General features: G+C 40.3%; 1 protein-coding gene across 8 annotated transcripts in view; it reads left to right on the top strand.

The window, feature by feature from the left end:
- The window catches only part of PPM1B (protein phosphatase, Mg2+/Mn2+ dependent 1B), a 56,286-nt gene that overhangs the window by 8,738 nt on the left and 24,617 nt on the right, over positions 1 to 22,931 (top strand). For 6 of the 8 annotated variants that reach the window (XM_068676689.1, XM_068676686.1, XM_068676682.1 and 3 more), the window contains exon 2: positions 15,647 to 15,791. The gene's annotated coding sequence lies outside the window, so the exon portion shown is untranslated. Of the gene's footprint in view, positions 1 to 6,333; positions 6,451 to 8,359; positions 8,711 to 15,646; positions 15,792 to 22,931 lie in introns of all 8 variants that reach the window. The other 2 variants (XM_068676685.1, XM_068676684.1) reach the window with 2 other exon arrangements.

Below are 22,931 nucleotides of genomic sequence, written 5' to 3'. Positions count from 1 at the left end.
TTTTCTGCGTTTTACAACTGAAGTAATGATTTGTCTTGCGTGTGATGTAGGGAAAAAAAACAGGACTCTGCCGTAATGATGGCGATGTCTTGAATCCTACCTTTATTTCACAGTGAAACAACAGAATTCACTTCTGTTATCTCTCTGGTATGCCTTATGCTGAACCACATCTATGCCTTCCTAGTTATGTTTTATTTTCTTTTACTTTATATGAGTAAAAAAAAAACAAACAACAAAACACTAGAAACTCCAGGCCAGAGAAGAATGACTCTGAAATATGTAATGATCTCAAAATAGTAGCTGTTGTTAACCATAACAGCTCACTGTGTGGCTTTGACTACCGTTACAGCACTGTTTTAGTCTCAAGAAAAAAAGAATGCCGTCAGCTTAGCATCTCCTGCCTTTTGCAGGGGAGGGAGCAGTGCTGGAGATGGTCAGAACAACTTCTTGAACAGGCAGCGAAACGGGGCTCAACCTACAGGATCAGAAGGGAAGGAATACAATTCCAGTGTAGGTGCAGGCTCTTGAAACGAGCTTGGGTGCTGTTGTTGCCCATGACATGGTCACAAAATGTCACTGGGGGAACTGTTCTGAAACTGTATTTTGGAAACCCTTTATTAATTTATTATTGGAAAATACCACCCTTGAAAAATACCTGATTCTCAGATGTTCTTGGTGACTTTGCTATTTTCAACCTGAAAAGCTTTCTGTATTTCTGCATCTGTGCAGAAGCCAAGTAGGGCTCCATCTAGGAGAAGAACTACTCGCTTCAAGTGATCTTTTTTCACTGTTGCTTCTCTGTTTTGGTCAAGGTTATCAGAGGTAAATTTGTGTGTATTTACAAAAGAATGGGGTAACAGTTCCGTAACTGAAGTAACTTTTTTAGAAAGGTTTGTCCCGGTATGAAACCAGTCTGTTTGTCAGTTCCACAAAGAACATGGAGATAATGTGGAAGACATCTTACTACACCTTACCATGTTGTCCCTTCCTCCATAGGCTTGTTTGCTTGTTTATTGATGGTCTGGTTAAAACAGGAGCTCTTGCACACAAGGCGGGCATGCCAGACCTGTCATGGTTTGTCATATTTCTGCTTGAAGCCTCTCTAAAGTAAGTAATGGCCCTCACATGCTCTGCTGGAATCTCCATTGTCCTTTCCTATTACTTTTTAGTTGTCATCTTCAGTTGTCCCTGGTACAGCCAGAACCAGTGACCCTGGCCTACCTGTGGGCAAGCTGCCTTCTGCACCGTTGTTGTGCTCCCACGTCAGAGCTGCTGATTCTTCCTGTGCAGTGTTTATCCTCTCCTTTCCTTGGGTCAAAGTCTGAAGGAGAGAAACTAACATGGAACAGGAGAGGAATTCAAAAGTAATACTCTTTCTTAATGCATTAGAAAACCAAAATACTTTCTAAAGAACCGAGATAATAAATGTGTTGAGAAATAGGCGAGTCCATGGACTGGGAGGCAGAGTTCAGCCAAGTATTCTTCCTTATTACCTTAGTGCTGGGCTGAGCATTCTGATAGTTTCAGCTCATCATGTGAGAGCTTTTTATCAGCAGCCTTTTATTACCAAGCTCTGGCTGCCCCAATCCTACCGGGATGGTTGGCCTTGTGGATGGAGGTACCACAACTTGATACTGCCGGGGGTAAAAATAAGCAAACACAAGTTGCCCACTGACCTCTGTGCTGCTTTGCCTTCAGTTGTCATTCTCTCTCCTGATTTTTGTCGACATCGTTTGAGTTCGCTTTCTCCTGTTGTGTTCCTTCCTGAGACAGGACTGGGGAAGGGGAAGAAGCTTCAGTCTATAGTTGTTTGTTTTTTTTTTCCCTGCACTTTGTGGAAAGCTTTCTCCCCCAAATGGTATTTATTAAAAACCAAACAAAAAACATCAACAGCAAAAACACAGCAAACTACAAACTTGGAAGTCCTACAGATAGAGGAAAGCTCAATGCATTGCATGTTCTTGGTATAGATTTAAGGTGTCACGGAACTGCTGGGCTCTCGGTCTGAGGAAGCAAAGATTCTTCAAAGGTCTTTAGGAGGCAGAAAGGACATACTTGGATCTGACTGCCGTGTTCAGAGAAGAGATGGAAAATTAGGCTGGGCTAAAATGATCTCGTGTCATTTTTCCATTGAGAAGGGAAAAGCAATCAGGATTGTTTGGTTTCACTGCCAAAGTGCAGTGCCTTCAAACCCTTATGGACAGGACAGAAGAAAACCCAGCACAGCTGAAGCAGCAGCTAGCATATAATTGGGTCAAAGCTGCTTTTTTCTTTCGGAATTTCTTCTAGTCTGCAAGTCTAATGCTACCTCAGTGGCAGTGCTGGGCACTAGACACATCCGCTACCTTTGTCAGCCAGGCCCTGTTGTCACTTCTTTGCAGCTGTTTAAAAACAATGGATGTAACATCTTGGAAGCTGCCTTGCTTAATGTACACAATCTAGCTTTGTTTTTGTCTCTTCTTAGTTGGGAGTTCATTCTCTGCCCAAACAGCATTTTGTTATGTGCTGCCTAGCTGGTGAGCATCTGCTATTCTTCTTAGGTAACAGTCCTTAGATTGATTTTTTTTTTTTTTTTTACTGCTTTTTAGTGCTAATACAGTGCAGAAAAAGAGAGCTCTCTGAGGTGGGTTTATAGCACTATCAGTTCAGCTTAGGCAGATTGTTGCAAGTCTACACCTTGAGATGTTTCCAAGGAGTTTCTCTTAAGACATACTTACTGACACAGGTTGTTAGGGCTCATGGTTTGGATACCCGATGACTGACTTGCCAGTGGAAGTCCTAAATTTACTTGGAATGCTACTGCTGATGCTTTCTTTGCAGGTAGCTGGAGTTTTGTCACATGGCTCTGAACTTCCTCTAATAAATGAGTCAGGATAGAAACAATGTCAGGTTACATGATCAGAGATCTTAAATTTTATTTAAATGAGAAAAATGTAAAGAGAAGACAATACTGGAAATCATGTGAACTGACAGTGTTAGCAGTGTCACCAGCTGTACTGTTACACTAAAGTAAAATAACAAGCAATTAAATATTGATGTTAAAACCTCTATGATGGCTAAATTATGAATGCCCTCTCTCTTGGATTTTCCCCAAATGCATAGGCTGCTACGGGTGATGATCTGACTCCCTTCACAGTGGTCATTCCAGTTTAATTAAATATCAACACTTGCTGACAAGAAGATCTTTATTCTGTAGGCACATGAGAATACAGCAGAAAGCAAAGCTTTACATAGCAAAGGTCACGGTGAGGAGTTCGTCAGAAAGTTCCTGAGGGAGCCAAGAGGTTTTTCTTTGTCTTCTGTCATGTTTGCAGATTTCCTTGGGGGATAAAAGAATTGCCTCTGCTCATCCACTGTTGGTATTGTTCGCTGCGTAATGTGGAGCTAGAGCTGCTTATCTGCTCCCTGCTTTGAGCACCAGTTTTGGGGAACTTAAGAGAGACTTTTGGGTGAAATGTGGGTTGTGTTTTCACTGGTATCAACTACGATTTGCAGTTCTTTGTGTTCAGGAATTCTTGAATTTGTTCAAGTTCAGAGGTCTCATTAGGAAGGATTAGCTTTCAGTACGGTATGGGAGGAAGTCAAGTCATCTGAAAAGATGTAAGCAATCCCAACTTGAGATGCTTTTTTTAGGACGTCCATAGTGAAACACGTAGGTTTTCTTGACCACTTGCTGTTCATTTCAACTCCTTTTGTTCTTCCCTTTCTCTGCTACCAGTTTGTTACGAGTTCTCAGTGGAGTTAGTGATACCAGGTTTTCCTTTTTATATCCTCTGTTGTTACTGCCCTGTTGCTAGACACCTTGAAAATTAATCAGAAACTCTGTAGCTTGATGGCTGTGTTCAGCTTGTTGAGACCAGCTTATTTTTATGCACTGAATCCTTATATTTAGGCTTTGGAACATCTGAATTCTGCAAATCATTGAAGCTTGGAGACTTCAATTTTTTTTTGTTCACTGTTTCAAGCATCCTTGCTATGTTACATAATAAAACTTTTTTATGTACTAAAAACATTTAGTGCTTTGCTTGGGTAGCATTGTCAAGTAGTAGTTTATACCAGCCTGTAGCAAAACGTTTCTGGGCCCTTGAAAACAGGGGCTGGAAGTAGCCAGAGTGGATTTACTGAGGGTAAAACGTTCTTGACCAGCTGCCTGCCTTCTGTGATGAAGTGACTGGATCCCTGGTTGAGGGGCGAGCAGTGCATGTCACTTTGACTGTTGCAAGGCTTTTTTTACACAGTGCCCCACAGCGTACTCCTATTTATAGGCTGGATGGGAGGATGAGAAGACAAGTGAAGAACTAGCTGAAGAGTCAGGCTCCAAGGGTATCAGTTGATCATTTGTGCTCTGCCTGGACACCAGTTACAAGTAGTTCATCGGGGTTTGCTGTGACCTACTCAGTTTCACAGCTTTGCCAGTGACCTGGAGGAGGAGATGGGATGTGCCCTCAACAGGTTTGTGGCAGACACGGAACAAGGTGCCTCAGAGGCAGGGTGGCCATCCAGAGGTACTCAGGAAGATGAGCAGGCCTGTAGGAATCTATGAAATACAGCAAGGATATGTGCCAAATCCTGCTTCTAGGGACAGAAACTCTCCTGTGGTGCTGGAGGCTGGCTGCGTTGCTTCTCTACTGACAAGGAGCTGCTTCTGGCAAACAGTGGACTAAGTACAAGTCAGGCAGGGGTTATAACCAACAGCTTTATTCCCCTTTAATTGGCATTTGTTCCACGTGTTCCCAGACTGCATCTTTAATATCATGCCCAGTTTTGGGCCTCTGGGGTGATAACAAACTTCTGGTATCTACAGAGATGGATCCCAAGCGGATGGAGCTTTACTGAGATGCACAGTGGGAAAGCAAGAGATTGGGTCATAAACTGGGATGGGAGGGTGTATGCTGAGAAGTTTTTCTGGTGAGGGTGACTGTTAAGAGGTTACAGGAGATCCCACAGCAGAGAGGTTGTGGGCTTGCCTCTGTAGAGGTTTAAAGACCTGAGAAGATAAATCCCTGAGCAGCAGGGTCCGAGCTCAGCACTGGCTGTGCTTTGAGAAGGAAGTTGACTGGAGGACCTCTTATTAGGTCCCCTTCAACCCAAATCTTTTTGTGAAAAGCCACTCATATCTGAGATGTAAGTAGCCAAACTAAGGAATATATTCTCTTTTATTTAGAAACATGGTTCCTTGTGCAAGTGGCAGGTATTTCTACTGCTGCTAAATAAAATAGCTTGGAAAAGATCAGCTACTCCTGTTGACGATGTCTGATATTAATCATTAATTAGTTGAAATCTGTGTCAGTTGGTAAGCATTGAATAAGCAAGGTACATTTATTGAATAGCATCATCTAAGAATGAAATAAAGAATATTCGTTAAGTTGAACAAGTTGTTCTAGAGCTTTGCAGTGACCGATGTGTCTTGTCGTTCACTTGCCTTCACCCATTATTCTCAACTTTGAAGTAAAGCTAAGCAATATGTGCAACACTTCTTGTTTGAAGTTGTTGGTTTGGGGAAGAAAGATGTTGAAAAAGCAAATCATGACTTTGACTGAGACTGGCCCAGTTCCTTCTTTGCCAGGCCTTTGGAAAGAAACTCATCCTAGATCCTACGCACGGGCATCTTGAAGATGGAAGGCCATACTCAAGCTACCAAAATAGGATACTGGTATATCTAGGCAGGGTGGGCTTAACTGTGATATCCTTGCTCATGAGTTTGTGAGGAAAGCAACTTTGCTTCTTTCTTAGTAGCAAGATAATTTTGGTCAATAGTCGCATGTCTTTCTGCTTCGACTTTTACAGATATCTACAGTAGCTAGTGACAGGATTCTTTGGTATGGTTTCTGTAGTTGAGATAAAGTTTGAACCCCAACTTTTAGTCCTTTTTTTTTGAGTCCAGGATCTGTATATACTCTTGTAAATGATTGTGTTAATGTCCAGGCTTTTTCATCCTCTTTCCTCTTAAACATGCACCTGTGAAGCATGTGCAGGCTCTCGCACTCTCACAATGTGTTCCTGGTTTAGAAATGACTTTCCATACACCTATTTGAGGGTGATGCAGATGATGGTGATCTTTTTTTTTGGCAGATACTCGCCATTTAATGGTTTAACTTAAATCTCCTGCTACATTTTACCTCTACCAAACAAAAGGCATTCATGTATGACGTAATACAGCAGAAGATTGCAAGTAGGGACTTCTTGACTAACTTAACCACTTCCAGCGGTTCATGTGTTTTCTTGGTTCCCCTCAAGAAGTTGTGATTAAGCAGCTCTTGAGCTATGGATTTGATTGAATAATTCGTTACCCAGGAAAGAAATTGGTCAATTCTTCCATCTTACTGCTTTCAGATTCAGAGGCTCTTCCGGTTTATTCACCCCCTAGTATACAAGGAAGAGTCTCTAAAGTGAATCCTTATCAGAAGGACAGAGATCTGGAAGAAATTTGACTTTTGCACTGCGTTCAAGGTAAGACTTTAAGAATTATCCATGATCAGATGGCAAAAAGCATGAATACCGAGGCTTGCGAAATGGAGCTACTTCTCATTTGTCGGTTTTCTTGCATATTATAATTCTTCTGCAGAATATTATGAATAATTAAGCATTAAATACCACATAATTTTGTGGACATTCGTTGTGATCAGGTGCATAAAAGCAAGCTGTGTCTGCGTTCTTTAACTCAAACGGTTAAGCAAGTTGATACATGCAACTGGTGTTTGCTATGCAAAGCTGGCTTTTGGTAGTCCAGGTGTTCATACTTCTAAAACAGATACACTAATTTGCATGATAAGAAATGGAATGCCTTACTGAAGTGTGCATGTAAGCAACCATCTTTGGTTTAGTGGAAGGGCCTGCGCTGAGCTCGTTGGAATTTCTCTTTAGTGCAATTATAGCTGGAATGCCGTGTTCGGTCAAGTTCAAAATATCAGGGAATAACTGTGGAATCAGAGGGCAGGAGTTGGAAGGAATGGTAGCAGCATGTATTTCAGGAAAGCCATAGCTTCAAGCACCTGTACGGTTGTCATCTCCCTGCAAGTGAGAGCTCTGATCAAGTGTAGGAGTCATTAACATCAGTCAGCAGGGTGATGCCATCGCCTTCAGCTTCCGTGCACAGTTTAATAAAATGTTTAATAAAACGTATCATTCCCAGCCCCCAAGGGAAGAATGGAGAGTGCATCTAGGTTTGGGGAGATAAAATGCATTGCAGACAGTGGAGTTCCCTCTGGTGGGACCAGTTTCAGGGAGTGTTGGTGGACTCTACTGTTGACTGGGCTAGCATCATATTTGCGGCACTGAGAAGGTGTTTCAGAAGAATGGAGACAGATATTCTTTACAGATAGCAGATTGTGGCCTTGTATTTCCTTCCTCACACGGTGTCCAGCTGGAAAACAGATGGTGGAGACCTTCATGTGGAGTTGGAAAGACATAAATGTTTTGGGAACTGTAAAGTACAAGTAGTGCCTAATGTGGGCAGCTGGTTGCCTAATGCCAGCCCTTCAGTCTTGTGGGGGCAGTGAGTTGGGCAGAACTACTGAGGCTGGCGCTTATTTTGCTGAATTCAGCACTTGTTTGAAGGTTCAGGTCAGCAGGCTTTTGTTCACAGAACTATTTCTTATTCATTGCGCCTTTGTGGTTCTCTTTTTTTTTTTTATGTTGTAGATTTTACTGAATTACCTGTGTAATCCCCAAGCTGAATATTTACTTTGCTTTTTAAACTGTTAAATTCATCAAATTCTTCCAGTTATCATTCTGTAAAGGCCTGAATACTTATTAAGGGCTCGCAAAAGGGATAGTCTTATTTCCCCCCTCTTTTATTTTATGGATACCTAGTTTAGTCCAGTTCGTTAAACCTGGTATAAGCGTACGTACAGCTTAAGCTTGACATTTCCTAAAGAGGTAAGACTGAGATGCAAGCCTTGGAAGATCTAGATACATAATTTTAATTATCTTGGCACGTTGCCCCTATAAACAGGATAGCAGCGTAGGGTGTCTACCCCCTTGCTACAGTGCACGTGTTGTCTTCCTCATTGTGGTGTGAAGGTGGCATTCCCAGCAAGGCAGTGTCTTGCAGCCAGCAGTGGTGTAGGAGCAGTAATCTTTGTGGAACTGGAGATGGTGTCTTAATCTGTTAGGCAAAACTGCCTGCAGCTGATGTCTGACCTGATGAATAGCATAAAATAAACATTGAATTATTAACATGCTTGCTTCCCGGAATCCTTTTTGCTGTCAAGTCTGTGTAGACCTCTCATAACTGCATCGACTGCCTGTAAGCCCTTGAGCCCCATCTCTACTATTGATTTCTTCTGAACTGGCATGGTCTTTTTGCATGTTAGTTTTAACATTCTTATCGCTAAAATTGCCCTTTGAATTTTTGCAGGTATATTTCAACATGTATTATAACACTTGCGTAGTGGCAAAATTAAAACAGTCATTGCCTCGATAGATACATTTGAAACTTCTTCATTAAAATACATTGTAAACCAAAAGACTTTAAACGGTATTGATTAAAAGTGAGTCAAACTGATCTGTTGTCAAACTGAAGTTGCAGTACTAATTGGACAAAACTATTTGAGTATTTAAGCTTGCAAGTTGCGAAATGACTGCTGCTTGCCAAGTACTCCTCTGTTTAGATGACAAGTGAAGCAGTTCAGATAGCCTCAATGCAGATACCTGAAAAAGATTCCATGTGTCCAGGCAACGATATTGGAGACTGCTGCCAGAAACAAAGGTAATGGAAATTTGCTTCACTCTGCAGTTCCTAGAGACAGTAATTTTTTGATTAGACTTCAGATTTTTTTCTTAGAAAGCTTCTTTAACATACAGAAGAAGTAGAGCATGCTATCAAAATGCAGGGGACAGTACCGTGTTCTTGTACCTAATCTGAAAACCATCTGTGGTCTGAAGCGTAACTTTTTGTAACACACTGGATTGAATAGTGCGTACGGTGGGATTACAACTCTAATCGACCCTGCTACAGCATGGGAGTCTATCTATCATTACATGCCGTGTAGAACCAGCTGCTTCTCCTAAGCATTGGGTTATAACTGACTTCCTAAAAGCACATGACGTTCCTCACTTGAAATGATTAGTTGAACTGGGCTAAGTCAGGAAGGTGATCAGCCTGTGTTAGCAAGGAGAGTTCAAGGCCGATAAACACACTTAAAATTTTTAAGGTGTCTTTTTAAGCACAGAGTCTCTTCACACTATTACAGTACTGTTACTGAAATAACTTTGCTAATAGGTTTGAAAAGTTTCTTAGCATGGAAGAGATAAAGGAAAAAATGAGGTTCTAAAACTAATTGAGGTATAAAAATGATGATGTATCTGAGTGATTCCTATTTGGAGGCTTCAGTTCCTGTATTACTTAAGTATTTGATTTTAGTTCTTTTGCAAGTTTGTGTGTGTGCGTGCGGGCTGTTAGTTGACATAGCAGGTGTTTGAATTCTCTCTTTCCAAGTTTGCTTTGCAGTAAGCATTGAAAGAGCTGTAACATAGTAAGTGTTAATATTTGTGCTCTGTTACTGATTTGAAAGGTCTGGTGATTCTGTTACGGTGCTGAATGACCTTTTTTTACGTTGAAGTCCTTTTGTGCATAAACCTATAAATGGATCTATTTGTGGCGTTTTTAGTCACATTACCAAGTGGCAGAGGACTTAATTCTTTCTGATAGTCATCTGCCGAGAAGCTGTTCTTCCACTCTGTGAGCATTTCTTCTGAGAGACTTGCAGTGGTGTCACTCTGAAAACTGTCAGACTTCCTGCCCCTATCCACAGCTAGGGCACGTTGGAGCACAGTCAACTTCTGTATCCTAGCAATAAAACAAGACAATTATGTCACATCTTCTATATGTCTTCATCCTACGATATTTTGCAGTCTGTAGCAGTGGGAGTTATTCATCTGAATGCACACGCTTGCTACAGAACTGACCGATCTGTTGCTTTCTCGCGTTTTTCCTGAGAACTGCTTCTGTAAGGGTTCTTTATGGTCTTAAGATTTATTTATTTTTTTGAATGGCTTAGCAAGAAAGGGCTAAGCCGTTCCTATTTCATAATCGACAGAGCAAGTTTTTATTCCCAAGTTTACTTCTGAATGTGAATAATGCTGCGGTTTTCTAGCACCTTGCTTTTCTGCTGCAGGAAGGTCTGACAAACTCAGCATGTTCTTTCCGTACTGCTGGAGTAGCTAGAGAGGGCGAGACATCTGGCTTCGGTGTTAAGTGAGGTGCTGTTGAAGGATGTGCCATGGCTAAGGGACATGCCATTTCAGCCCAGGGGACTTTTTAATATATGTCATTTGATAACATCATGAAGCACAGGCGTGGTGAATTCTTTCTCAGAATGTTTGACAGTGCTTAGGTTGTGATTTCTGCTCGCTTGAAGCAGAGGGATATTGACAAAGCCTCAGTAATCCACCTGCAGTGACCATATTTTTCAGATGTTGATTTGAAGGCCAGATGCTCACAGAGGCAACAAATGGATGGGTAACTTCAAACTGACTCATTAGCTACTGCCGCTTATCAAATTAACGAGCAAGATGATAATAAGTTCACCTCATGGGGATATGCCATAAGAATGTGTTCAAAAGATGGGCACTTCACTGACAGTGAATGGGATTCTGGTGTTGTCTCTGCAAGTCACTGGTGTGCCTGAGCTGAGTTCAAATCCCTGTCAGGAAGATGGATGCTGGCATAGTCTGGCCTTAGCAATTAAAAACAACTGAACTCAGGTCCCAGTTAAATATGAACACTTCTACCTGCTACTCCTGAGCTGCCATGGATGGCGTGTTGAGAATTTATCTGCGTTGTGGACGTAGTGTATGATAACAGCTATTAGTTCAAAGTACATGTTCCAATGTACAATCAACTTACAATTCTTCTTTGTAGTCTCGATGTGTTTTAAGAACACAAGCATAGAAGTGTAATACATTTTTAACTCTTGAAAATCATCTCCCTTCTTAGTTCTGATAAAAAAACAAATATGAAGGTTTATACTTGGATATTTTTACTGGAGTGTTTTTGGTTGCCTTTGCCTTAAGCATACCTGAAACTGGATGTTGGAAAAGATCTTCTGCTTAACTGTTTGAGATGATTTCATCTTTGTGCTTTAGTTCTCCTAATCATAGCTGAAACCAAGTGAACTCTTGGATTAGAGCAGAACAGAAGTAAGTGCTTGCTAGTGATCTCCCAGTAGGTGAGTGTGGATTGTATACGTGTATTCACAATTCTAGAAAGGCTGGCTTGCAGTGTTTCTTCATCTTCTGCTTGTATAATTCAACAGAGTTTGAGTTACTCATCAACTAGATGAACAGTCTCTGCTTCAGGCATTCACTTACACCAGCAGAACTATCTACGTGGCTGAGTAACAGGGATTAATGTGGAACGAGCTGCTGATAGCAAATATTGCTCAAACTGCCTCTGCTGCCAAGGCATCTACATAGCCATCATGTGAATTTTGTGTTCAAAAACTTAACCCGAGACAGCTGCAGACTTGAATTCAGGAATTCAAAATGTGCCTGGCAAATCTGTATGCAAGATAGGTCTGCAGAAAAAAACTTGAGAGCATCTTTTGTAACTGTTTTCTAGATGTATCAAAAGCCAGGTTTCTGGTGCTGTGACCGAAGCCCAGCATTTATGAAGTAATACTTAAAAGTATGAACTGAACCAGACTGCCAAGCCCCTAGTATTACTGAGGTTTGTGCTGCTGCTAAATACAATGCTAATCACCTGTTCCCCTTGGAAATTCAGGCTTGAATAGTTCAACTGATTAACTTGCAATTTAGACGTTGCACTGTCAGCTTCAAACTGCTGATCTAAATATTCACCGGAAACCCAAGTAAATTTACTGCAAGATACTTAGCATTGTAAGAAACCCTCGATTTTACACCTTTTATACCTAAAAGTACTGCTGTATTTTTAGCAAAACCTAGATGCTAGTTTAGCTGCTTGAAAAAGGCTAAAGCACTTAACTTGCTTCTTACAGGTCTTAATTTCAAACTCTTCTTCATTCCCTTTTCTTTAGATGTTGCACTAATTAATGTTTTGATGGAACTTCAGCATTTGGGTGGAAAAAAATCACAAAGAATGGCTTAGCTCAGTTTTGGTTGATTCACGGTATTGTTGTATAGAACCAGGAATCACTCAGCAACTGCAGAGAAAAAATCATTCATCTTGTCCTGTAAAAGATGAACAACTTGCTCTGTAGGGTGGAAGTTGTATGTTGCCTCAAGTAGTTACACAGACATTAATTGCTCGTTTATGTTTGGGCTTTGCCATATGTAGGTTAACGAAGAACTACTGCGTGAACTTGCACAGCTACCGCACTCCTTTGGTACGTGCTCTTTTTTACTGTAAAATCAGGTCGCTTAATGTCTATGTGAGGAGGGGGATGTTATCTTAGCTTTACCATCATTTGACAACACGCAGTTGGGAAGTTGCAGGATACTGGCTGACCTGCAGTAAGCTCACGGGATTGTGCTTTTCCTTCTCCATCTGGTGTCTTCTGCTTCTGTAAAATCTTGTATTAACTTCTGCATCACCCGCAGTTGGGAGGGATGATGTCAGCAGTGGTAGTATTTTGGTGTTATAAAGTCAAATGCGATACGTTACATTTCACTTCGTTTTTCATGATGCTTAGGGAGTGGGGTTGGTTGGTTTTAAAGCAGCAATGATTTGGTTGTCCTTTACAAAGCCAGCTGCAGCCGTTTGTGGAACTGCGTAAGAAACGTATTTCTGGTGCTCGGCTGACCAGAATCTCAAAACTTGCGAGGGACTAGAGGGTGGGATGTTTTTTGCTTGCTTTAACATTTGGATTCAGCTTGAAGTTCATTAGTGCTTTACCATCAAGGCTGTTTGAAGATGCATTTAATGATCAGAAAGGCTAGCATGTGCTGCCTGTCCTTCTGTAAAGCGCAGTGGCGGGGTTCTTCACACTTGGCAAGATTCTTGCCTGCTTAGTGTGTTTTTTTTAACGTTGTTATTGCTGACTGTTGGTTTCAGTTCTTTAGCAGTGATTTACTTGCGATGGCTCTGGCTGTGTAGTCTTCTGCATCTGAAGAAAATGCTGTTAAGCATGGTTAAACTCAAATTCTTTTAGCCGAGGGATGTTTTAGTTATGCTCAATTAAAAACTATGCTACTGCAGGGTAGAATCACAGAATGTCCCGAGTTGCAAGTGACCCATAAGGATCATCGAGTCCAACTCCTGGCACCACACAGGTCTACCCAAAATTTTAGACCATGGTACTAGTATCTTAATAGCAAAAAATAAAAATAAAAGCTTAGTAACAAATTTGGTCCTATTCAAATAACTGTTTAGACATGCCAAATGTTCAAGGAGCCCATATAAAATGCTTAATACATTTTGTAATTCTTTTACGTCTTTAATGGGAGGCATTCAACTTTATTTTTGTGACGTAGCTTATGGTTTTCTATCTATGTAAAACCACTTCATTTGCTTATATCAGCATTTTCTGCACCCAAGTTTTTGGGGTCTTGATTAGCTTGTTGTCCCCAGGCTGCATCAGGAACCGAACTATCTCCATACAGAATAAAAACCTGTGGCTTACTTAGAGAGGTAAGAGGCACTGCTGTGCAGAAGTAACAGCAATCGTGTCCCCTTGCTGGGCAGTGTTCAGCGATGGGGTATCTGTCAAGTTTTTTTTTTGTCTTCTCTGAAACACAGAATACCCCTATTCCACACTTCTGAGAATTTGAGTGGACAGAATTTGTACGAATGGGGGCATATTAGGATAAGATGCTCTTAGCTCCAAGTGTCTCTCTTTGAATCCACCCTAATATAAGTGTCCAGGCTAGAAGTCACCCTTGTCAGATGAACATTTTCACGTCCTTTGTAGAGCAGAAGAATTTGGGAGTGATCAAGACTTCTGCTTCTGGGAAGCATAATGCTTGTCTTTAGGTCAGTGTTTGTGAGTCTGCCGCTTCTGGAGGCTGCTGGAGTAGTATCAGAAAAAGCGAGGCTGGAGCACTTCATGCACCTGCCCTGTAGCCTCACAGTTAGGGCTGTCTTCTGGAGCTGGGGGAGGCTGGCTGAAGGGAGTTGTCTTGGGGTCATGTTCTGCGTTTGTGCCCCGGTCACTTAAGAAGTGCTGATGTACTTCAAAAGAGGGAGTTGTGCTGTTACCTGCAACTTTGTGAATCCATGCTTCTTGTGGCTTATTTTTTTTCCCGAAGTTCTCGGGTGTAGAAGAAAATCTAATTTATTTTTTTTTTACCGATGGACTTCGTAACTTTTTTGGAGGAAAGCTTTTGCTGTGTGGTCCAGTACAATGATTTAAGACAGTTGGTGTCTAGTTATTTCAAAACAGTTCTTCAGAGTCCATTAATGATTTAGCGGATGCTGCTTAACATGTAGTTTCGGAATACTCAGAGCAAATCTGAATTGGCAGCAGCTGCTGGTTCTGCATTTCTGGCGCTTGCCTGAAAGGCATTTTCAAGCTGGTTCAGAGAGCTAAACCTACAGAAAGGAATCAACTTTTTCTGGCTTAGCTTGATTCATTGAACCATCCATCCTGTTGTGGTGCCTAAGAGAGAATGATGGGGAGAACACAAGGGCTTGCAGCAGCGTGACATCATGCACATAAAACTGAGCCCTTACAGCTCTTCCTCAAGCAGTAGCAGAGTATCCCTTCTGTATGAGAATCAAAACTGGTGCTTTGTGATGCTTGAAAAAGACTAGTTACCATTCAGAAGAGGCAGATTGTCATGAAATGTTGTCATAGCTCGCTTCTTCAGTCCCTGGCCTTAAAGTCCAAACCTGCAGCGTGTCCCCTTTGTGCCTCCTTCAGCCCGGCAGTGCTGGCTGGGCTTTCAGTGTGCTGTAATCAGTCGAGAATCACAGCGTTACAGTAAGGCTTGTATTTCCCTCCTGCCCCAGACAAAGCTGGCTGCTATCCAGAATTCTTCCTGGGGTAGTTCCTTCTACCAGTGTACTGTCATGGTAACTTTTGTAAGATGCAGTGGTTTGTAAGGTTAAATGTGTAGTCTCTGATCCATGAAGGAATTTGGGCATTTGCATCCTGCTGAAAATAATGGGATTTAGATGTCTAGATGCTTGTGGAGATACGTACATCTGAATTGTTAGTTACCTGATACTTCTGCGTTTGAAGCTGAATTTATGATCAATTTTATTGAAACTACATTTAAAGATGTATGATGATTGTTATTTCAGAGGAGTTCTGGTACTTAAAAAGAAAGGCACTAAACTTCAGTTGCAAAACCCCCATGCATTTTTACATCTAAGCAAGCAAAGTAGAGAGTTTACAAGTTAGACGTGCTACACTTGGTGGATTTCAATTTCGTCAAACACTGTGAGTACTCTGTCACTTAAGCAGGTGAACAGCACTTCTCTTAGCAGGCGTGCAAAAGCTGTTCCTTGTGTAACTCAGTTTAGGGACATGAATGTCAGGTAATAGGCTGGATGGCTTTTTAAGTGCTAGCCTGTGCTGGTGAAGGAAATTGGATTTTTTTTTTCCTTAGCATTTATGTTTAATATGCTGTTTAGGGAGTAAATTGAAAGGTTTTAGATATCCAGACATAGCTTTAGTTCGTGCACTTCTGTTTTTGGTGAATACAGCTTTTTCTTAAATTCATGTACAAATCTGTTGTGTGCCATCTGGAGTAGCTAACTGCTTTCTTTGTTTCTTTCTAGGAAATACCAAAATAAAGCAGATGTTGTGTCCTGTACTGTTATCTCAAGGTTTTGCAAGTCATTCTGTTATGTGCTTCTTGGCATCAGGAATGTAAACTAATTCTCTCAGCACTGAACTAGAACCTTGACAAGGTTGTGATTACAGGTAAGAACTAATTCTGCCTGTTGGAAATTTATGGGAAGGTATAATCACTTCGCTGTGTTCTAATTTGCAATTTGTAATTGGCTAAGTCTTTAACCATAAATTTGAGAACAGATTGGGTAAAAGGATGTTTTTTCTTCCTTAATTACATTTGAATTTTGCTTAATCCTGTTTAAAGTAGGGAGGGAGAAAATATAACCAAGTATAGCTTCTTTTTGCTACAGTACAAAGCACTGTTAATAAATGGAAGAAATGTAATTTCTCAACACCCAAATGCATGCTGACCCAGATTTTGAGGAGGCTGTTTTCTCACACAAAAGATGGTATAGTGTCAGTCAGTCGTGAAGTGTTTTGCCACCGTGAGCTGAAATCAGCTTACTGTCTGCATGTGGCTTTCCTTCCCCTCGAGGTTTGTACTTCCTTAAATGAGCTAATAGCAGCAGTACTGCTTAAGTTACCCTTTTTAATCAGTTACAGAAAATCTCTAAATTGTTGTTACAAGTCCACTTCAACTCTTGAATGACCTTTTCAAGGGGAAAGGTTGATGTCTTCTTCCAGGTCAGTGAAAATATTTTGGCTGCTGGTTTTCTGTCCTAACTTTATCTGACAGGCTGCGAGGTGATGTTGATAACTCTTGTCCCACTTTCAGTCACTATCTGCTCAACCTGTGTGTGGGGACCTAAAAATCTGTTCTTTTACTCCCTTTTTAGAACATGATAAATGCTACAAAGCGGTATTAATAAAGCACAGAAAACAACATAAATGTCACAGAACCTGCATGTTTTGTTTTTCTGAATGATGAACTTCTGTTTTTAAACAGGGATTGTGTGTTTCGAAGACTATCCATCAAATTGCTTTATTGCACATGCTGAATCTGCAGAATTATGCTGAAGTTAAAGCCTTTTAGTCTTGATTTCACCCTTTGGTATCTTTGACAGGATGAGTTGTTTGCCTTAGGCTGTACACAAGAGTGTCAGGACCAGTCTGGGATGTTGATATCGAGCAGTCTCGTATGTCTTATTCTGAGGTTGGATGATGCATAGGTCAATGACAAGTTTGTGCCAGGAAGGTGGCATTGATTGTCGCTGCTGTAATGAAAGAAAGGTTCAAATGTTTTGTTTTCGTGGGTTTTGGTTGGCTTAGTTTTCAGATGTGGTTGTTTGTTTGTTTGTTTTTTTTAATTGCATAATTTAATGTTTATATTTAAATTGCAGTGATGTAACAGGTTGAAAAAAAGCCCAGCTTCTTATAGTATCATCGACTAATTTTTTGCTGGAATGGACTTCTAGCATTCATCTGGCCCAGCCCTTGTGTTTTCCTCCGATTTGTGTGTGTGAATCAACAAGTCACCCCTCAATTAAGTAAATAAAGGGTTTAGTGTTTTACTGTGGTTCTGCAGACCTGCTGCAGAACAATTATTCTGGTCTTCCAGAGCTAGTTGGGAACAATTAATTGATGGTATGAATTAGGCATTCATTTCTGCCTTATTCTCACAAAAATGTGTCTGCCTAATTAAACGAATGTTGAAAAAGATGAGAGAAGTTGTTTTAAATGCATAAATTTAGGATAAGGAAGAACTCATTTTTAGTTATGTACTGCTTTGTGCTAATGAGTAAAATAAATCCTTCAGTTTTGATACCCGTGATGTATTGGCTGAATAGTGGCTCTTGCTTCAAAATTTTACATGCTACTTCTTTAATAAAACCTGGCTGGTGGTAGCTTGAGAAGGTACAAAGTAATTTTAACACATAAAATAGCTGGTTTTCTATTGAATTTAGGGGAAGAAAGAAGATTCTACGTAGAAGTAACTACAAACTTTATTTAGGGAAGGGTCATTCTTATACTAAATCAGTGCTTTGTAATATCCAAATGCTGTGCATGTATCTCTGTTTTTATTAGTGCAGTTCAGAAGGGAGAACGTGCTTATTGGCCACAGGAAGTATGAGCTGAGAGAGGCGAGCAAAAGGAATTTTAGTTCATATTGGTATATAAATATTCATAATGAATTTGTCATAGTATGGTCAGTAGGAAAAAAAAGCAAGTGCAGTGAAGTCCGCTGGGTGGTATAATAAAGCCACGCCTTGTTGTAGAGGTCGAGTTAAGGATGAAATGTGACTTCAGAGCTGATGAGCTTGACTTGGTAATATCTGAACCAAGCAGACACATTTCACTTAAGTGCCTGTGCACCAAACTCTTACTTCAGTATTCGCTTCCTTGTGCCATCTTGGTTTGCACAGAGATAGCTTGGTTTGTAGATGCTTGAGCCTTCACTGCTCCCCTGGAGGTGTAGAAACAACAGGATGTTTGTTTTGCACTGTCTGGACCTGATGGTGTTGTACTAAGTGAACCAGCCTGGGTATTTGTGGCTTACATGTCACTTTTCATATGGTTAATCTCTAACTCAAATAAAACTGGTGTTTCTGAGGTGGGGATTATGTTTCCCAGACTTCATTATGTTTGAAGGAAATCTTGATAAAGAAAATCTGAACTTGTTACCTAGAAAACTAAGATGAGTGACATTAAATGAAGAAATTTACTGCTCTAGAGTATTTCTTTACTGAGAATGACATCTCATCTGTATTCCTTTTCTTTGGCAAGTCCCTAGTTGAGATGCCAATACGGACCGAGGGTTGCTAGATGTCAGAAGCAATCACAGAATTATGCGTAGCTAACTAGGGGGAACACTGCATACTTTCTGTTTCACAAAGCTTTGTGAATTTGACCTCTGCAGTTTATGTAAGGGATGTACTTAATGTACTGATATGTACTGCATGTACTGATAAAGGCTTGGTGACTGTAAAATATGTCAGCCTGAGCATTGATGATGGATTTTGTACTATTTGCTGTGATTGCACAGGTAGGTTCAGAGTCCACTTTCAAGTTTCCTGTTTCAAGACACCCACTCATCTTGAGTGTCTGAGATACGATCTGTCCCTTTGCATCTACCAAACTGCATTCCAGAAAAATAAGCCACAGCATAAAAGCGTGGAACTTACCCATGAGAGACAAGCAGTTGTCACATAAGCCAGTCTTGAAGATCTGCAGTTATGTGGCTTCATTCATGTTTTAATAAGGTGCAAGAAAGCTGAATATGAAATGAACTTGTGGAAAGGTGAACTTGGACATATTTGTCACTTTGTGTGTGGTGTATTCACTTGCTATGCTATGAGTGCATATTTGGTAGTTGCTTAAGCTGCTCGTGCAGATCTTTGTGTAGCTTTGTTTTATACCAGTCTTTAAACTTAGTTTCTCGATAGTTATGAAATTGAATGGGAGAGAGCATAATCTAAATAAGTTTTGAGTTAACAAGTGCATGAAAGTGATTTCTAGAGCTAGTCACCTTTTCTTACCCTGTGACTTGATGACAAACTGAAATCAAGGGGCCAATTAAGGTTTGTGTGTGGTTTTTTAGCTTCACACTTGAAGTTCATCTTATTTCAAATCTCGGAAAACAGTTTCTTGGTCTCCTTGTGCTTGATTTGGCATTGAGGGAATTCAGTCACCTTCAGCCCTGAATTCTATTGCGATATTTTGTTAGTAGCTTAAGTACATGCACCCTGCACCTAGCACTAAATGTACCCCAAAGCTTAGTGCACAGTGCTTCCGTGTGTATTTCTGATTACATAAATGCATTGTCTGCCTCACAGGAACTTTAGAATCTCAAATTTTTGATGTACCAAGCCATTTAAAATTTATCTGCCACTTGGACCACAAGCATACGTATGTTTGTGGTGTTAACAATCTAGCTAAAAAGGTACTGGGTCCTTAAACTAGCTCCTGGTGCTCCTTTTTACTCACTCCCACAGTCTTCCCTGTAGGAGGTTACTGCTGTCTTGGATCTGCTGGCTTCTAAATCCAGTACAGCCAAAGTCAAAGTTCTGAAATACTAAAGCCAATTTTGCACCTCTTCAGTGAGGCACTTTGAAGAGCAGCAGCAAAAACATCTCAGCCAGCAGTTCTGAAAGAGAAGAAATTGCTGGCACAAGGTAGTGGTGACTAGCTGAGGCATAGCAAATTCTATTTTCAGGAATTGCTGCAGACGTTGAGAACGGATGTAAATCCACGGCATTAAAGACCGCCCGTGATCGTGTAGTACCTCCAGACCAACTTTTAAAGTAGCTGAAGCATATTCTGAAATCTTGCCTCCTTTTTATCTTGCTGGTTTAAAAGTAGCACAGTGTGGGCTTCCTTGTGTGTTTTTGTTCCAGCCTCCTCTCCCCCATAACAAAGGTGCAGAAATTCATTTTGGAGTTCTGGCTGTTGCTCCTAGGCATGTATCCTGCCAGCTAGTTGGGGGCTAGCTGGCAACATTTTCACCTTTCTGGTTTAAAAGCTTATTGCAGTTGTGGCAGGAAAAGTTTTTGGTAGTAAGATCTATATTAGAGGTTTATCTTCATACTCAATTTCTTCATATCAGTACAAAGTGAATCTTTGGTCAGCGCTATCACTGGGACCAGTTCTGATGTTGACTCCCAACCTGCTCCTTGCCCACAGGTTATTTAAAAACAAATAAAACAACTCAAACCAAACAAACCCCATAGTACATGGGCATAAGTAACGATCAGTTACTGGCTTTCTTCACATTTCATTTTTTAAATGAACGTTTAATATTAAGATCTCACTCTGAAATTCCAATAACTGCAGTTCAGGTCGTGCCTGTGCTGTAGTACCCGAAGGTAGGTAGCTGCTCCAGCCAAACTTGAAGTAGAGCTATTGCTCAGAATTTCAGTATCTATTTGCCTAATGTAAATTGATGTAGTATTTTTTTGATGCCAGTATTTTCTAAGGTCAGTAAGTCAAAAGGGATCCCGAGTTTTCTGGGATCAAAATAGAGATCTTTGAAGATTTTACTCTTTAAATGAACTTCTATTTACCTACTTAGTATAGTCTTATATTTACTTGAATATTCTGTCATGCTGCATTTCTCGTGTAAATGGAGAGATACTCTGAACCTTTACAGATACCAAAACAATCTACAGTGTGCATGTGTGCATTTGTACAGGCACATCTCGCATGTGTCTCTTTCACACTAGAGAGAGGCTTTTTTCAACAAGGCCAGTTTAAGTCTTTTTAGTTAAACCAGACAAACTGCTTCTTCCTGCACTTCCACTAAGCTTTGAAATTGTCATAGGTATTGTGATTTGTCACTTGCACTTTTAGTATCTAGTGCAGCATTTATTTCTGTGGAAACATACTTTTTTTTTTTTTTTTTTAAACAGAAGGAGCACATGTGTATTGTAACAGGAAACTGGCACTATTTCTTTTCCACAGCACTGACTTATTAAAAATGGCTAGTCTCTGGAATGAACCCTTCTGAGGAAAGAGATGTTCTACAATATGCTCTTATGACCTTAGCCCAAAAGGTTGATGTTTGACCCATTCTCCTTATATGAAAAGACCCATTATTGTCTTTGGGACTGTTGGCTATCAAAGCAGTAGTTCTTTTTGGAACCCTCAAGTGATCTGGAAATTATTTTATGGTATCTACAAATGCATGGGTATAGACTGTATTATTTAATTACATTTTTGTATGCCTTCATGGCAACTAGCGAGTATTATTTCTGCCAGTTAAATCTATGTGGGAAGAAGCATGCTTTTCCTTAAAAGTAGCTTCCTATTCCCCCTCTGTGATAGAGTGGAAAATAAACTCATCATGTATGTTCTGGAGCTGAGCAAGAACTCTTTACCATTTTATGGGTACATCTTGGTGAAAATCAGAGGGTGTGGTTGTTTTTCTTTTAAGCAGAGAAACTCACACTTGTTCACAGACCTGATATTTAGGACTGTTTATTTTAGGGCTGATATAATGCAAATATATGTATTCAGTGTGTAGCTGTGGGGAAATGGAGACCGACCACAAATTTTTCAGTGTCAGAAGGTGTGGTTTTGGGCTTTATGCTTTCTATTTCCACACCTCAAAAGTGTAGATGACTTTGGTTTCCTAGGACTGAACTATTGTTTGCCTTACCTGTGTATTAGATAAGGACCTCATGTAAAATTTATATCAGGTAGGAAACATTAGGGAAGAATACACATTTGGACTTCAGAAAAGTATGTCTTGGGTTAGTGTTGTTTTTTTTTTTTTTCCTGGGAAAGGAACGTCAGGTTTCTTAGAGACCTGCAGCATTGAATTTGATTGGAAATGACTTAACGATTGGTTTTAAAGTAGAGATGAAGAGCGTACAGTAGAGTGCTAGAGGTAGTGCTCTAGCAGCATGTTGCTGAGATTCCTCTGAAGGCCTTACAAAAGCTACTGTTAGTAGTTAGTACATTATTGGTACTTAGCAGGTGATTTTTTTTTTTTTTTTCCTTTTGGAGGTGAGAAAACTATTGCAAGAAGGGAAACCTAGGGTTCCGTTCTTGATCTGCAGAATGTATGTTGCTTTAAAGAACTTAGTGGCTGGTTCTTTCTTCCATGCTCAATAAATGGTTTGACTTTTTCAGCTAATTTTCAAGCCAGCTGCTGCGTTGTGTAGCATACATAATATATGCAGTAATAGAAAGATTTCTTCTATGTATTTGGTATTTTTCTTTAGGACCAGCCATAAGCTGATACCTAAACTTACTGTTTACATATTGATTGGAAGTCTGTCTCTACATCCTTTATTAAATATGTGTAATATTCTAAATATCTTAGTAATATTAAAAATATATTTGCAAATAGGACAATATTTCATTTTTTTTACTCATTCTGAGCAGTAAGAACTCAGTTCAGAAGCTACTTATGAAACACATGAAGCTAAGATGTGGAACCCGTGCTTTTGACTTTAGTATTATACAGTATAAATGCATATGTATGAAACAGTCAGTAGTCAGGTCATCGGCTTTTGTAGCTAGATGAGTTCTGATCTTCTTTACGCAGCCATATGATTCCTTACTTCATTCTCTACTATCCTAGATAGTAAGAGACCTGTAGATAATGACTGCAGAGAGAAAGAGTACAGATAACGGGGCTTCTTGTTTGTGGAATTCCTTGGATAATACCATAATATTGGATGGACAGGGAAGGTGGGGGGATTTAGGGGAGCTTGGGGATGGAGAGTAGGTGTTTGAAAGGGCTTCATGAATGGGAAGTCTTCTGAGAACATTCGCTGCTGGTCTGAAATCATTCTTGCGTTTTGTATAAGATGTGCCAATTAATTA

The sequence above is a fragment of the Anas acuta genome, chromosome 3, assembly GCF_963932015.1.
Source record: "Anas acuta chromosome 3, bAnaAcu1.1, whole genome shotgun sequence".
Taxonomy (NCBI): domain Eukaryota; kingdom Metazoa; phylum Chordata; class Aves; order Anseriformes; family Anatidae; genus Anas; species Anas acuta.
The sequence above is the reverse complement of the archived record's forward strand: the minus strand, read 5'-3'. Positions and strand labels throughout refer to the sequence as shown.